The sequence below is a fragment of the Dermacentor silvarum genome, chromosome 8 (assembly GCF_013339745.2).
Source record: "Dermacentor silvarum isolate Dsil-2018 chromosome 8, BIME_Dsil_1.4, whole genome shotgun sequence".
Taxonomy (NCBI): domain Eukaryota; kingdom Metazoa; phylum Arthropoda; class Arachnida; order Ixodida; family Ixodidae; genus Dermacentor; species Dermacentor silvarum.
Window position 1 is genome coordinate 8946210 of NC_051161.1, and position 15744 is coordinate 8961953.

General features: G+C 46.0%; 1 pseudogene; it reads left to right on the forward strand.

Annotated features, from left to right (window-relative positions):
- The window catches only part of LOC119460600 (cytochrome P450 2J4-like), a 93935-nt pseudogene that overhangs the window by 64485 nt on the left and 13706 nt on the right, over positions 1–15744 (forward strand).

The window sequence follows — 15744 nt, forward strand, 5'->3', positions numbered from 1 at the left end:
TTTTTTTTACTTCTTGTAAAGAATGAGAAGAAACTAATGATCATGCAGAGATCAATAGAGGGAAAGAAATTGGTAGGTTAACGTTAAGCGACAGGACGAAGGCCGTGTAATTGCGCAGCTGATACTCTAGTTGATATCGAGCGTTATTTGGAAGCTTATGCAATCCACTCAGAAATTATAGCTGGCCTATTATATTTATGATCATCGTCATTATCAGCCTATTTTTATGACACTGCAGGGCGAAGGCCTTTCCCAGCGTGCTTCAATTGCCCCTGTCTTGCACTAGCTCATTCCAAGTTTTGCCTGCAAATATCCTAACTTCATTACACCACCTGCTTTTCTGCCGTCCTCGACTGCGCTTCCCTTTCAAACTTGGAATCTATTCTGGAACTCTAATAAACCACCAGTTATCTGCCCTATGCATTACATATGGCCTGTACAGCTGCATTCTTTCATCACAATGTCAACTAGAATATCGGCTACCCCCGTTTCTTCTCTATTATATTATCCCTACAGTAACACCCCAGTCACAGGAGGCACTTTCGATCGCGATCGATCCGGTGGTTCGATCGCGATCGAAAGTGCTGCTGTAACTGAGATACAAGAAACTAGGTGCCAAGGTAAGGGAAAGGCAGCTGAGGACCGCAGAGGATAGGTGCTGTGAAGACGAGAAATTTGCAGGTGTGTAGAATGGAGACGGCTGACGCCAGACAATAATAAGTGGATATGAAATGGTTTGGTGGTGATGATGATAATGATTATGATGACGACGACGATCATGGTGGTGCTGGTGACTTAGATGACGATAAAGAAGAAGAATGAATGAATACGTTTGTTCAAGTTGGACTTTGAAGGGCTGCCATCCGTATGGCACATGGACTATTTTTGAGCACAACGGAGCATGCCCAATAATGGTGGCAGCTCTCATTGATTGTGAGCACTAGGTGAAGAAACTTCGCGGAATTCACTTCATTAACAAAACATAAAAATGCCAATGAACTGTAACACCAACTTAAGTGCTTGCAAATCTCCTGACTTATGTAGCCAACCTCTGAGCATGCGAAAGTCTCAAAATGCCCAAAAATCATCCAAGGCGTACCTGAAGGCTGACCATGACATCTGTGCGGAGAAAATCTACGAGGAGGTCGTCGAAGTTGTAAAAAAAACTTTGCACTGCTCAGGGTTCAGATTAGCGGAAATACAGACCCTATCCTTAATGTATACGTCGCTTACAAGTTCTATCTTTGATAACAAATTGAATTCGTATTCAAGAAAAGCGTTAAGTGTTGAATGTAGCACATACGTTTACGTGCGCGTTCTAACCGAGACACGGCGCCAGTCATCGATGACCACGCACATAGCTTCGAATTTTTTATATTGCGAAAGCAGTAAACCGAGCTCCTAATTGCTTCACTGAACATGCATGGAATAATGAATTAATTAATGAATAATTAATTAAATAACTAAATCAATAATTCAGTACACTCACCTCATAACATCTTCACGCAGCACAATACTTAGTATTACATTAAAATTAGTCGACTTGTCTGTCACTTATTTTAAATATTTGCTTGAGCTCATAACTAGACGACTAACATGCCTAGTTATTTGCTCAGGCAAGTCTAAGTGCTGGAACACATTGCGCGCGATCGTTTATAACAACAGAAAGCGAGGAAACACACACAGGCACACACAAACAGATATACATGCACCAGAAGAACCTGGGGAAATGAGTAAGCTGTCAAGGAGACAGGTGATTACTGAAGTACTGGAGAACATATAAGAAGCGAAATTATCTTGCAGGACCTCCTTTTTTTTACGCTTTACCCACTGTTTCGTAACCACCGGCAAACCTGGTGGCAAACGCACAAAACTTTGCATTAACTGCGGCCGAGTTATTCCTCGGCACAGGCACCAATGTTCACCTGGCGGTGCGTGTTAACTTGAGTCGTTAGTCGAACGCTGGCACCCTTTGAGCGTGGTATTTTCGACTGTCACTGACATCTATAGTCGAGCAAGGCGCATATCATTAGTTTGCGTGATTCTTAACCGTCCCTCCCACCCGGGATACTTCTCTCGATAGATAAACGTCAACTTGTGACGATGTCAAAGACCCTGTCTGTACGTACGACCTCGTCCAGATAAGGACACTTTCTGCAAAGAAAGTTGGCTGGCCCTCCGGCTTGTCTCAGCACAATGGACGGCATCTCGTGCAGAGTGCTCGTACTGCAGACGAAAACAATGCAGCGGCCGTAAAGGCCTATCTTGGCTCGGCACGCTGGGAAACTGAGGGCTGCCAGGTAGCGGCGCCCTTGGCACCTGATTTTCGAGCGAAGCCCCTGCAGGCCCGTTCTCGAGCTCGAAAGGTGAGGCGTTCCGTACCGGCCTTCGTCGGTAGACGGCTCTGCCAGACAAGATTTTTCATGCGTAAATCTGGCCTGGATTGCCAGGGAACTCCGTTGGTATCCATGCAGATGCACTGACCGTTACATATACCGCAGATGTGCGCCGAGTGTCGTGTGTAGGAGAACGCGGGAACATGAAAACGGGAAAGCAACATTAATTCAGAAGAGAGAGGGAGATATATAAAGCGGAAAGACAGAAATGTCAGACAAATCATTGTATTTTGAGAAACGAGAGAGAAAACATTATCGAAAAAGGACGGTAAGTTGACCTACGATGGGGAAGGAAGCCGTAGGGGGGAGCCGCTGATAACGAATTTCACGTCAGTAAAGGCTCCGACGAAGCTGAGGAACGCAGCTCACAGTAAAAACCAACAGGTGCTTGGTTTGTCTCATGGCCAGCAAGCTTACCCTTAAGAAGAAATACCGAATGATCTTTCTTCTTAAGGGTAAGATGGGGACAAATTAAGTTTTATTTTTGGGCGACTTTTTGTGGCAAGTAACATAATGACAGCTGCGACAGACGACACGAAAACTGCATGAAATGAGCTTTAATAGCTATAGTGCTATCGAACTCTCGTGTCGGATATTTCGGTACGCACCAGCTAGGAGGCCAGAATTAATACGTTGTTTTCAACTACGGGTTCTCTAATCACAGGCATGCTTCCAGCTCGCTGTCGTGTAGAGTAAAGAATGTTTTACAGCCTTAAGTGTAAGGGTGTTAACCATGGGACAAACAAGCATCCTTGAAAATTTAACTGTGCCCGAGCTTAGCCGAGTGTGTTTCTCGTTTTCGCACCCGTCAACTTCGCATCGCTATTTAACGGCGGATTTTTTCCTATTCAGAATTGATTTCTTTATTTGATCACACCGGCGACTTTCATTGCCGGCTTTTTCTCAACATTTGATTGTCACCAAGAGCCTATTGCTTGTGTAACCAGCTGAATTATGGAGCGTTTATTCCTTTGCTTCCGCTGAATTAAACACCAATTATTAAAAAAATACAAAATGCGTCGTAACTCATTAAATAATAACTTAAGAAGCCACGGAAATATTCTACAAACAATGCCTTCCCGCATTCAGGAAATTAAAAATGTCGCCATCGTTAAACCTCAATATACTGGAAACGCTTGCAACGCGTTGTTTTGAACTTTCTCTGATGTCATGATCCAAGTTTTTTTTTTTTCCTTCTTTTTTTCTACACTTCGCCATTGCCTCAGTGATACTTTTCCTGTGTATACCGGGCGAGATAGCTTAACAGTAATGGGGTTCTGCTGCTGAATGACTGTGGATTCGATGACGGCGGTGCAATGGAACTGAGCGCAAAAACCGTCGCGATTTAGAAACAGCTGCTGAGCACAAGGTACGTGGTCCGACTCCCACCCGCCTTTCACTTTGGGCGAAATGCAGGAATGCTTATGTACCGAGATGTCGGAGCACAAAAGCCCCCCTGGGGGGGATGGGTCTCAAATAATCCGCAGCCATGCATTATACAGCCTTTCTCCTGTTGTCATATCTAACGCATTTTGTTGGGTTAGTGCTGAAAGTAGTACGGGTTAGTACAGAAACGAGAGTTCATGTCTCGCCTCTGCCGTCGTCTGTTCGCGCTGTATGTAATTGCGAGTCCGTCATAGCCTAGGTGCCTGCTTTTGGAAGCCAAATTCCATCAGTCAGTATGAAAAACAAATGTTTTCGCGTGTATGGAGAATCACATATTTCCCCATCTTGTGTAACCACATAGTTAAGCATTGCGGTAGAATGCGTAATACCATGCAATATATGATTTCTTCAGCGGCGTCTTCGTCAGGTGAAGCGGACAGGTTATGACAATGTCACCCGATGAGCCCAGTCCAAGGGAGCCAGAGAATTCATGAGTCAGCATGACTCAGCACTTCCTTTGTCTGGAACAAAAACTGACCTCAGCATTCAGTTATGGCGCTACTATTATAACAGAACGTTTATGATAGAACTTGGTGAAACTGTGTACGTTCAACCCACTGTATGACTCAGTGTGAGAAACCAAAAAGTATGCCAGCCACAGCTGTCTGCCTCACCCTCTTTTCGGGATGGCAGAGACTGTTTACACCTACCTGACCTCGCGTTCGGGGGATCGACCAATGACTGGCAACCTGACTTCCGCGTCAGTAATTCTTATCCGCACTTCGCTATCGCAGAGGTCGCCCTCGGCTTCCTCTTCCAAGGATTTCCCGTTGGCGCCGGTTGCAGCGCAGCGGGACTCATCGCACACCGCTCCTCGGATTCACTCCGCGGCGGTCCGGACCGGAGAAGCGGGACCGACGCCACGCACGACAGTCAGGCCGGCTTTTCCAACGAGACACAGCGCGCGCGGGAAACCGCGGTGAGTGGTCCATGACGATGTGGAGTCCCCGCACCGTGGACTATCGGGCTAGTTTGTAATTCATTGCTGTTGTTTCTAAGTATGCATTCACGCAGAACAACTATAAACGGCACGTTGTGCCAATGCGTATCAGCAGGATACGCGGATCGCCTTTTCGTAGTGCGAAATGAAGCACGTGCATAGGGGGAAACGAATCAGGTGAATGCGTGTTGCGATTTGTACAGGTAAGTATATTCACGGTGGATGAAGCGATATTTATGGAGTGTTGAAGTGGCTGTTTCTTATATTTCGGTGTTGCTTAGGATGCTCGTTGACCAATGTGTTACCAAGGATGTCGACCTTTGTCAGGAGGCACGCAGCGCTTGCCTCCTTTTGTCACATCTCGTGGATATGTTTTAAACATGTCTGAATACATTGAAATGGAAACTGAAATTGGAATATTGAAGATGATGTAGACTTATGCAGGAATAATACGAGACCAAGAAAAGGAAACACCTAGTCCTTTGTCATCGTTTTAACAAGAGGAACTGCCTTTGACAAATGGAAGTTTTTTATTGTCGAAACATTAGGGGACCGAGGTGTCTCCTTGTCCTCCCGTGAATTCTTTGCATAAATCTCAGTGTTAGAGGAACAACCCCACTGTATGGAGACACCAAGCGGCTCTCAGATTCGGGTTTTTCGCTCCTCCTGGGCTGGACGACTATTTAACTGTTCCTTTTGAAGAAAGAATACAGATGACATCACGTACTCACACCCCGGTCCGTATTTTGTTGACCACTGCCTACAGCCTTTATGTATAAAGAATCACGATAAAGAAGGCATACAGACAGCGAGCGGGTGCACATCACGCAGTCACAGGCTGTCACAGCTGTCCACCTATAACCGTTAGAAGCAGACACACTCCAAAAGCGCTTTCTGCGCCGATGACATCCGATGACAAAGTCCTGAGATTTTTTTGTCATTGAACGATAGCGCAGCAGCGTGAAGCTAGTGCTGACAAAATGTATTAGGCGTTTGAAGAAAGGACAGCCGCACGGCACATTTTGTAAAATTTTACACGAGAATGATGTGAAACGTGATATGAGGATGATGAATTTGGCATTTTGTGGAACAAGGCCCAAGTAAACCTAAATGGCGCCAGGCCAGAACGTGAAAAGTGTCCACTATATAGCAGTTTACTGCGTTCGGGATATGCTTCATCGCTATAGTACTCTGTCGGGACGCCGCGGTTCTTGCGGTACTAGGCCCAAGTAAAGCTGCAGTTGGCGCTGTTTCCCTCTGAGCAAGCGTTTCCTGCCTGCTGTAAGCTCAGTTTTGATGTTTTCCGGCACTGCAGAAGCTCTTACCTACGCTGAGTGAGATCTCTCTTGAACTGTAGGGCACTGGGGAGAAATTAATTAACACTACCGCACCTGCTATTCGCCGTTGTCAGAGGCCGAGATTCCTTGTTTACAGGGTGTCCGTATTCTAATTTAGCTTTGTTCGGGTGCAATATCTGGTGGGCAAAAAAGTAATGTTTAGCTATAGCTTCTCTCTGTCCGATTTCATGTCATGTTCTTAGAGGCTATGGGTGGTTAAACAGCATCTCATCAAGACCATCTATGGAGAATCGAGATAAATTATTTAGCAGAGGTTTTAGCACGAAAAGACGTATATTAAACTGTAGTTGCAACAAAATATAGTGTACTAATCTTCTTACATAGCATACAGTGAACAATAATTGAATAAATTCGGTGCGTATTAAGCTGCAACCTAAAACGGAGTTCCTGTAACCAGTTTGCCTCTTCGATTGCACAAAAAAGAATATCTGGTTCGTACATAGTACTGATTACGACAGATGACCATCTACTGCCGACACTTTTCAATTGCCTTACAAGTTTCTCATACAGAAGAGACAGGAAATACTAAGCGAGTTTGTTAGAAAAAGAAACATCCGCCTCCATTCCACCCTGTGGAAGCTGTTGCCGACGTTACACAAGCGCAACCACCAGAAGATCTCGCACCGTCGTGATAAATGTAGCGTCCACGACCTCGCTCGCGCCCTTTCCCTTGGTGCTTCGACGCCCTGTGCACGTTCACGGCGTCCATACGCTTGCGCACAACCCGCGTTCACGAAGTGAACGTCACTGTAATTTTTTAAGTCTTTATCCTGATGTCGACTGCGGTCGCACTCTGCGCAACCGATGCAACGAACAGAGCGCCCACTCATCAAGGACAGATACATCGTTTGCACACGTTCACGCGCGCGCGCAGGTGTGCCGGAGTGCCACATATAACCTCATTCTAATAGACCCTCCGCCTGGCGCAAGTGCGTTATTGAACTAATTCAATTTCTCAAAGTAAAGTGCGTCACAATTTTTTTAAGGACGACTTGCACACAACCTGCAGACATGATAGCATCGGATTGTAATTTGAACATACGAGAAAACACAATTTTGTTACGCGGAAACTCAAAGTTACACTAGCTCTGAAGACGAAAATGTTCCTTTGTCGACGCGACGGTTTGCCCGGGGTAGCCATATACACACGGCTTCGCTGTAAAAAGGCGGTGACCATCAAGATGTCGGTTACCCGGGATGAGTGGCAATTTCCTAATGCCGGCAAGTTAACACAGAGCCTCGGAAACCCTTGCAATACTGAACCTATGACAAGAGGCACCACTTTTAGCTGCGTTTTGTTTTCTCGCTGCATTTTCTTGTTGACACGCAAATGCGAGCTCCATCAACAAAATTCTGAGAAAAAAATAATTCGTAAAAGTTGTATTGTTCGAAGTGCAATTACTGCAGTGTTTAATGCCTGAAAAATTGATCGAATATCCACAAGTTTGGACGCCACTTCACTGGAATATCGTTGCCAATTGAACACAAAGTGATGGAGATTATTTCGGAGTCCCTCACTCCCCTCATCTTTATCAACTATGGCATTCCTAGAAACCTCCGGTGATGCGAGGGATCCTCCGGCCCCAGATACAGCTGCGCTATTATTGTCGTAAAGGGGACCGATATACTAATCTACATACATACGCGCCAACCGCTTTCACCTTTACGCTCGCTGTCGACGCCTTATCTTTGAGCGAGTCGCGTGAGAATTGGCCGGCATTTCCGGGATTCTCGAGCGCTTACAGTAACTCCTCGAACATGCATCGCGCATCAAGCGAGACACTGTTGCCGTCGTGGCTCGTAACCTTGCAAGGGTTCTTTACAAACCGTGATATCTACCAATCCTATCAGGAATGGTGATCTCTAACCATAACCATATGGGATTTGTGAAAAAAAAAAGCATCAGGTTTTCTATCCTAAGTTACGGACACCAAATTATATCAATTATAGCAATAATCGAGACTATTTAATTAGGCTCCTGGTTTCCCTTAAGAACTCGAATATTATCTTCAGTGCACACATTGCAACTGCTGAAATGGAGCAGCCGAGTACTCGAGGTATGTCTGTTTAGTATGAATCCTGACTTCGGCAATTGTCATGATATCCGTTATCGAAATCGTCGATGAAACAAACTTTTGCCCCTCATTGCTCAGCAAACTTGGCTGAGAAAGCGTATTCTAAACACCAATCTATTTCTAAGCATTTCTACACATACCTCGGTTCGAGTGGCAGTATTCCTAATAAGTGATCATGCCTCCATTGCTGACCCTCTTTATTTATACGATTTCAACATGTATATTTATGCTATTAATTAGGACATTTATGCTATTAATTGATGCTATTTTCATAAGATGAGCTTATTAGCGGTCATCGTACAAATTAAATGTCCGCTGCTGCCATCATTGTGAGTTGGTAAATATTTTCTAATCCCCTGTCTTTAACTATTGCAGGCAGTATTCGGTGAAACAACCGCCCTACAGGAGGTTTCTTTTCAAACGTGCGTATCACGGAGCCTCGGAGCCATACAGTTTGCTACAAAAGTTACTATCGGGAAGTGTGGCACTAGTGCTTATGTGAACTGCAAATATGGCTGTTCAGCCAGCACGGGAATTATTGGCAGTACGCGCACTTGGCTAAACTTCGTCCTTTTGACTTTGCGACATTGAAAATTGATCATGTTCAACAAAATATTGCGTTATAGATGCAACAATTCACTATTATTAGGCATGTGCGTAGGTACTAATGTCTTGCCGTGTTTAGAAAACTATGAGTGCTTGAAAATTTAGGAAGATAAAGCCTAATAAAGAATGTCATCAGAACGTTGGAAGCCACACGCATGAAGATTATAGAAATCATCTACTAACCATCATCCCAATGGTAACGGAACGATCGCAGAGCCAGAGTTTAGTCTAGTAATTGTTTTAGAAAACTACGAACACAGCTACACGAAGGCAACAGATGGTTCACATGTTGACATCGTTGTAGTCCTTGTAGTCACACGCATTCTTATTTTCGGTGTCATCACAGTTTCCGCCGTGCAAAGTGCAAATAGGACGTAAAAAGGCTTTAAGTGGAGCAGGTCGTATTTGCTTGAAGCGAGGGTGCACCGCAGACTACGTTGCGCTACAGACTGCATCTGTAACCTGTTACCAAGGGCTTCGCCTCTTATCTGCCGAATGCACGACGATTGGTCCAATCTCACGAGGCTTGCACCATTGGCCGCGCTTGTTTCCTTGAACGTTATCTCTGCAGTGGGCCCCAAGATAACCTCGCGGAGGACACAGCACACGCCGAAGAATTGTATGCAGCACCCGCAATGTGTGCAGCTTTTCGATCAACGTGTATGAAGGTCGCGAAATTGCAGTCGACACCACACACCTGGAACCACTTTGCACTCCCGAATAATTGTCGCATACGCAGAGTAGCAAAAAACGACAAGAGGGATATTTAACATCCCATCTCTAAAAAAGGCTAAATGTAAGCGCAAAGCCTTTGCAATTGTATCATCGGCTTCTTGGCTAATACGAGTCGTATATATCGTCCAAATTGGCGCTGCTGGACAAAGGCGTTTCGCTTCCTTGTTCCTCCATATTTCCTTTACACCAGTCTCAAACTTCAAAATGCCTCTTGGTCGACCTTGTATCAGCATACCTATCTTACCTCGTACATTTTCTCAGATCGTGTCTAGCATAGCAGGGCGTCGGCATGTGATAGCGGTTATAAACAAAATGGTCCAGATCACACGCAGTTTTGCGCACCCCGCAAGCGTTTGCTGCTTATGCAGGCATCTGCATATGCCTCGTGATGCAGCTTAATCAGCTGGGCGAAGCTCGTCGAGCTCGGAGGCTATACGACACGTGGCGTTCTCGATAACTTGAAGCCTTTCTTTCCTTGAGATTCACTGTACTTAAGCTGTCGTTATTGCCGCTATCTCACTGCGGAAAAATTCGAGCGTCCTTTCGTCATCTTCGTCACGACCTTTGGTACCTACCCTTAACTTTGATAGGACACCATGTATCGCCATAAGTTAGCGCAGAATGGTCTTCTCCTGTAGCCCCGCGGTGAGCGAGCCGCACTAGCTTTTTGTAAAAACCGCTGATGGTAAGACGAAGGTCATTCCCCGTACTGAGAGTTTCATGGTTCGCTTTCTGTCTCACCCAGTAAGTTCACAGCCTTTGCTTTTACAGTACCCAATGGTTGGTGACGGGACCGCATTTGTGGGGTCTGTGGTGGAGAGCCTAGGAGAGCAAGTCATGTTTTGATACTCTAGTTTTTGGAAGACCTCGGAACTTAAAGGAAGTGCTTTGCTCGCAAGAGCACCTGCTCTTTGGTCACCAGAAATAGCATGTTGAAAGCATCGACCTAAATCTAACGCTAAAACAATTTTCCCAGGGCTCCGTTATTATATCGTAAGTTTTTGGTTACCAGAAATAGCATGTTGAAAGCATCGACCTAAATCTGACGCTAAAACAATTTTCTCAGGGCTCCGTTAGGATATCGAAAGCGAGTACCGGCAAAACATTGAAGGCAACCCACGAGACAGTGGCTGTTGCACCGATTTAGAATTTGAAAGTATGAAGTTCTGAGCTGAGCCCGTCCTAGGTTGCAGAGAGTGCGACAACGATAGTGATCTCTTGAATCATTTCCGAGGCCAGACAGCCTGGCCGCCATAGAGCATTGAGGGTCATAATCAGGTGCACAAGAGAGCGAGACAGAGAGAAGCTGCCTTTAATGAAGAACTGGGGATCTTTACGTGGCCGACGACCAAGCTACCATGCAACTTAAGGTGTTCGGTGAAAAATACGATACGCACACAATGATCACACTAACGGCACATGCACCCTATACACGCCCACACGCTCAAACTGATCATAGTCTTCTTAAGGCATGTAGCTTTCAAAAATATAAAGCTCGTTTTTGTTGCGCGCAACACCCATCACCCAACATCGCCAAGCACCTGGAGTAGCATGCCAGGCGATAAGCCAGGTTAACATCTCCAGCATATCATTAAAGCTTGTTTCTCTCTCTCTTTCTCTGAATAGCATGTGCACACTTACAGGCTGTCTTGTTAAGCTGCGTCCAAATGCTCAAGCACAAAAGGCAAAAAGAATAGAGCACTTGAAGCGTAGCGGATATATTGAGATAGCAAATGAAGTGTTCAAAGAACCAAGGCGGATCAATTCATCATTCTTTAACACTTAGAGCCGGGAACATGTAGCGATATTAGAGCTGCGTGTAAATAATGTCGAGGTAAGGTGTACATTCTTCGGGAAAGAGCGCTTTTATGGGAGGATTGACTGCGACGAAGGAGGTGAGCCTGCAGCAGCGGAGAGGCCAGAAGATGCAGCAGGAAAGACTGGGCTACGAGTAGCTCGCAGCTTTCTGCTTGAACTTAGTCAAGGGTGGAGGAGGGGGGATTCAGGGGGCACGCAACGGCAAGTAATGACCTTACCTGTTAACATCTAAGCGTTTTCGCTGGATATCACATAAAAAATGTGCCACCTTCCTAGGTTTCATTCCATGTCAACCCCGCTACATCGTTTTACTTGATATATTGTCTTGTCGGTAAGAGGCTTACTGAATCTAGAGGCTGGGGTGATAAGCCTACTCAACAGCGCCCGTTTGCGCCAACCCATGGTTACACTGATAATATCAGGCAACGTCGCTTTTATCTGGTAAGCTACGTAAACTTCTTGCGATATTTTCGAATTGCCGTGTCTATGTTCATCCTATCTCTCCAGTCAAGAAACTTAAGGCAAGGAAGATTGGTAGCATTGCTGTAACTCCATAATTTTAACATAACCGTGTGATTCCACAATTTGCGAGTCTGATATGATCGACCCCAAGTGGCTGTTGTGAGTGAAATGCGATATTTCTCAGCACCTCTGTAAATTTTAGAGCGCAGTTCGTAGGCGCCCGTTCCTGGGTTGAGCGTCGGCGTCCCTCTGCGTAACCGCGAGAACGCACTCGTGCCACTGCTCGCGCTTACGTCGTCGTCTTCTTTCACAGCTGGCTACGATGCCGCTCATCATGCCAGCGTTTCCACACTGCCCCTCCCTCTGCGAAGGCGCTGATGGCATTGGCCCACTGCCAGTCAGTGCGACGATTGCGGTCTCAAATTCTTTGCCTAAATATATCGCATACATGTCTCTCTCAAATTATTTGCTACAATATATCGCGAAATGAAAACACGTATACAACTGCGCTCAAGTTTCGCATTAGGGAGTATCGTAATCGTCGGTGACTATTTTTTCAGTCGGCAGTTTGAAAACATCAAAATATGACAATATTATTATTTCTTTTCCAATACCACCACAAATCGGTGATAGAAAGGCGATAGATTCACGAACTAGCACAGCTTCAGACTGTTCGCCAAGTACAGTTGACAATGAAATTGTAAATCACATGGCACTCATAGCCTGCGCACGCCAGCTCCTGTGCAATGGAGTTTCGCTCGCCGAGATTGATTGGCAGCAAGCTTAAAGGAGGCCATTCTCGGTGCAAGAGAGAACAGGCCTGCGGCTATCGCCAATATTCAGGACCTCGCACGCATAGGCGACGATAGCGGTAGCCTTTTCGCACTGTTTCCACAAATTCTACATCTCGTACCCATCCGGTTTTTGTCAGCGCAGCCGCCGTAAGTGTTTTCCGCTTTGCGCAAGCACTGGCCAAGGCTGTGGCGCGAGAAGTGTTTGCATTGGCTACGTTCTGTGAGAGGCCGCATGGACGGGAGCCCGGAACCCTCTCCCATCAGTCTATACGCGCGCGCCATTGTCAGAGTTGCTGAGGCACTGTGGCCTTGATCCTCTTTACAAATGTCGACACGAGCAAGTGATGTCCCTCGCAGAACTCCGAGCTCCAGCGGCTACTGTGGACTGTCATCATGCTTGGCGTGTTCTGGCGGTGCCTTGTCACGGGCCTCGTCACCGGAGTCGGTGCTCTCGTGCTGCAGTACCTGTGGGACATATTGAAGAGATGCCTGAGAAGAGATCTCCCGCCGGGCCCATTCGGTGTGCCGCTACTCGGCTACCTTCCGTTCATGCCCAAGGATGGCCACCGTGGCGTTGAGGCGCTCAGGCAGAAGTATGGCAACGTGTTCGGGTGCGTACTGATTTCTGTCCTCCTTTCGGAGTTTATCGTGGATGCGGTATTTCTGGCGATATGAGCTCTTCGATGAAAAAAAACTGATAGTCGGCGAGTACGTTACCTTTCGTCTCGGTAAACGCAGCACTGTATAGCGACGGCGCACTTGTTTTTCATTCTTTGTCCATGGAAAAAATGGATTCGTGTATCTATGAATAACGTCCTTTGTGTAGGGTGCTCTTCCTGCTCTTGAATTACACAATAAGCAATAACTTGTTCTTCTCTAATAAAATGAAACCGCACACATCCTCTGCGTCTGTGTTCTCGTGTATCGTCGCCTAACCAGCACCGTGTCTTCCAAGACGAGATATTGAGTAAGGGTGCACCTACTTTAGCTCAGCCAGTGTTTCGTGTACGGTCTCAAAAATCGCGAGAAACCAAACTACTATGTCTTTTTCGGCTTATAATAAAGAAACATCACACTCGGTGGCGCCTCAATACTATAAGCGGGGACATGCCCCACGAAGACCACGTATAAACCGCGATATCAGCTACAGGCATTAAAGGACAAACAAGAAGCAACAAGAAAACATAAAGAACACGGCATGCAACATTTAATCAGTCGGCACAAGATCTCTTGAATTACAGCATGCCTCGCGTGAGCGTCACATATTTGGAAAACTTGGGACACTCGAAGGTCGGTATCGTTACCACTTTTGAGTAGAATAATTTTTTCCGCCTAAATTGATCAAATATACAAAGCCTGGCCCCGCTGCTATCTCGGAAGTCATTGGGGCTACTCTTTTATGCTTAAGCCGGAACAAATAAAAGTATGCGTTTCACGCAGTGTTCACCTAGGCTGCCGGTACGTGGTGTTCCTGTGCGACTTCGGCTCAATCAAGGAGGCCTTATCGCAGGACTCTCTCCTCAACCGACCCGAAGAGTTTCCCTTTAAAGTCAACGAGCACTCGCAAGGTAGGCAAGTACAAAGCAGCTAAAATAATTTTCACATTTTCCTAGCAACTACGTTCTTGAGGCTTCAGCGAACATGCTAGCGTAACTAGTTGTCTAATGAACCGCCACAAGTATGCGTCACATGGATAAATACGACCAAGACTAGCATTGAAGAGAGTGCTCTCACTTTCCCCGGCCACGAGGGTTATCGCGACTGTAATGATAATTGTCCGAAGGCACTCTAACGTGCAGTGTGCATATCGGCTCTCGATAAATACGAGGACAGCAGACAGAGCGAGTCTCGTTGGCGCACTTCGTGAAGTGGGCATTGTTTAGGGAGCTTATCTTGAGACCATGGGCAAAGCCAGGATGTGCTGGTCAAGTGATAAGGACCGCTGTCGGGCGTTCTTTCTGCGTAACAGTGTTAGGGGCTCGAGACTTGAAACAAAGCTTCCTGACAATGTGCAAATAAGTGCTGCCATCCAGTCCTCCGCCTTCTTTTTTCCCTCGCCCTCTTATTTTCGTTTGCCCTACATAGAGTTTATCTTGGTTCTCAAGTTAGCAATCACCTTTTCACGCTGAGAACTAGTTAGGCAAAATCTAAATTCTAAGGGGCCTCTCTCGCGTTTCCTAAAGTATGATCTGTGTCTCTCTAAGTTCGTGCGGAAAACGTCATCTTCCAAAAGCAAAGCCGTTGGCCATAGCATTATGGGGCGCCTTTTACAATCCACTTAAATTGTAGAAAACTCTAACGCCGGGATTGGCGACGATTACACTTATTGAAACCGATGGGTTGCCACGGCGATTTTGGTATGGAATCAGCAGTTGGTACGCCCATGTCTCGCTAAATTAATGTGGACGCCCACGACGAGTCATCAAAACCGTCAACCAATAATGTTCATGATCAATCGCTCAATGATTATCAATGACGCTCATGCGGTACGCTTAAAATGGACAGCACAAAGTTTTAGGATGCGCACGAATTTTATTCTGGCAGGCGTTGATGTACTCCTGCTGTATAGGCTGATGAAAAAGAAAAAGAAACTGTGCTTCGCACCGTGTTGGGCAGGAGATGGCAAAATCGCATGCCGGTGAATATGAAAGTTTATAGATCCTCTTGAGCACAAACAAAATGAGAAAAGGAGTGAGCGATAAAACAAAGCGAGCGACAGCGATAGGTAGTGATGTGCGAGGCATCTTTTGTTTCTTCGTACGTACCATTCATCATTGATGGCTGGTATCAGATATGTTGGTAACAGTACATTGTTAATCTCGCATTTCCCGACAAAAAGTAAACGCACGGAGGCTTCGCAGTCACTAAATAAGAGCACAGGAACCTTAACATGCCTAGCTATATGATAGGAGCGTACACATTGACTATCAAGCCTCATGCCCGTGTTGAAATCATTTTTAAGCGATATGTAGCGGTCGTATTTTGTAGCCCGGAGCACTATTGAAATACAAGGCCTTGGGCCGTGAGTCTAACACGCAGGCTTTCTAAAGTTGCATGAAGTACTGACTGAGCTTTCTGACCACATTACCCACCTCCGTAGGGCTTCGGTTCAAA